Source organism: Melopsittacus undulatus, unplaced genomic scaffold (genome assembly GCF_012275295.1).
Source record: "Melopsittacus undulatus isolate bMelUnd1 unplaced genomic scaffold, bMelUnd1.mat.Z mat_scaffold_184_arrow_ctg1, whole genome shotgun sequence".
Lineage (NCBI taxonomy): Eukaryota > Metazoa > Chordata > Aves > Psittaciformes > Psittaculidae > Melopsittacus > Melopsittacus undulatus.
This window is the reverse complement of record NW_022994141.1, coordinates 84,142-86,524: the sequence shown is the minus strand read 5'-3', so window position 1 is coordinate 86,524 and position 2,383 is coordinate 84,142.

Here is a 2,383-nt window from a genome sequence, read left to right as displayed (position 1 = left end):
AAAACTGGATGTGTTCAAGGCCCGGTTGGCTTCAAGCAACCTGGTCTAGTCAGGGTGACCCTGCCCATGGCAAGAGGGTTAGAAGAAGATGATCTTTCAGGTTGCTTCCAACCCAAACCATGCTATGATTCTATGATTCTGCAGATGGGCCTCTGCCTTATCACAGGGCATGGAAGTGCTCTTACCTTCCACATCCTGGACATATCTGGAAATATAGCTCTTGCCCCAGTCCTCTGTACCCCCACAGACAAGAGCTTCTTGGACAGAGCTGGAGCTGCAGGTCTTGACATGGGGGTACTCCTCTGCCTTGCCACAGGGCACGGGGGTACTCACATTATCTGCCTCATAGACACAGCTGGAGGTGGGGTTGATGGCCTGCACTCTTTCATCTCCACAGGGCAAGGAGCTGCTGTCCTCTCCTGGAGTGGTAGGAAAAAAATTTTCGGAGGCCCTGCTATTCCTGGAGGGAGGACAACCACCTTGTGTCTTGAGTTGGACACAGTTCTTTCACTGTTGCAGAAGGGATCAAAGGTCCTGTGTTATGGGGTCATCCATAGTGGAAGTAGCCACAAATCATACGGCACCAACCTTCCAGCCTTGGCAGGTTGCTGCTTCCACAGCTGCATTCCAAGGCCATTGCTCTGTGAGCCTGGATGATGACTCCTTCTCCCTTGGAGCTGCTCTCTTCTATTTTCCTCCATAGGCTTGTCCCTCTGCAGGCTACATGCCATCTGCCTCTGAGTGTGGTGACACATTTGCCGACGTCACCTTCCACGTCATCTTCTTAATCTTGCAGCTGAGGTGAGCAGTTGTGAGTCTGGGTTCAGCACAGCCTTTCTCCAGTCTCAACCCAGGCATGCCAGCTGTGCTGCACACACACAAAGGCACACACAGAGCAGCATGAGGCTTGAGCAGGAACCTCGGCTCCAAAATAGCCATATTTGGCATCCCACCCAAAAGAAAAAGGTCTCTGGAAAGGTCACAAAGCCCTGCAGAAGAAAGGTCCGACAAGGAAGGTAGATGCAGTCCCTGATCACAGAATGACCAGTGTGGGCCACCCCTTCTCTCCTGCGTTGCCCCTTATGGCACCCAGTGCCTCTGGAGCATCGTGGCAGCTCTAGCTAGCCCCAACCTCCCCAGACAGCACAGGGCCCAGGAGGAGCAAGGGCAGTTCTCAACCCAACAGATTATAAACTGGTCTTCACAGACTTTTTTCTCAGACTGATGTATTGATTTGTGTTTGTAGATACTTCCTGCCAGCCAAACAGAAAGATGCAGCTCAACAGGGTATAAAAAATTTGCTTTCCATGAACTGCTTCAGGAATTACAATTTTTCAGAGGGAATAACATCCAAATAATATTTTTTTTACTAAAAAGGGAAAATTACTTTCAAGTCAATACCTTAAAAAACAGTAAAAATCAAACAGAAGCTCCTGACAGGTATGCTGTAATAAATATGTATGAAGCAGCCTTAAATTCATTTAATAATGCTTTAAGGATACAATAATCTGTGAGTAACTAAAGTCAGAAATCATACTGATGTTTATTTACAATGAGAAAGGGATTTAAGTGAAACCAAATCAAACTTCAATAAATATAGAACCCTTAAGATACAATAACATCACTTCCAAGTTCTTATAAAAGCTTTTCTGAATTGTGCTTCTCTAGCTGATCTGTTCTTTCGTTCTGCTAGTGTGAATTCGATGATACAGTGGTTAGTAACTTCATTTTCATGAAGGCATGTTAAAAATAGCAAGAATGTGTAGAACGGTGATAGTCCATACAAGGGTGTTGTACTGCCCCTGACCATTCATACAATTTATATTCGGTATTTTTTTAAAGGAAAGACTGTATTACAAGACAGCTTGATGTTAGTGTTTGTAGTCTTCAACACTAGTGTCATGTTTCAGGTGTTTGTAGAACACTTCCATGATGGACACCATTCAGTTGTGCCAGTCCCATAAGCAGCAGTCATAACTAAGCTGTTACACACTATTTAATATCAGGGTAGAAAAGAAAATACTTCATAGGAGGGTTAGTTCTAAACACTTTGTTAAAGAAGATTGCTACAGCCCATTAACTGCAAGCAGCTAAGCAGATGAAGAATGCCCCATACAAAACTACGTAATAATTATATATCACAGCTATATATATTATGTAATATATGTATAGTTGTATTACTGATAAGGGATTACAGGCTAAGAGGAAGTGAAACAGCAAATCACCTTTATGCACAGATGACCTTATATGCTTTATATTCAGCTATTTATGGAGCTCTAGCATTTGATGCTTCCATATTAAGATGATGAAGGATATATTTTTAAAAATGGCTTTGAACCTGAAGTTAGGTGAAATTTTTGCACTGGTTGCTAAAATTTCATAG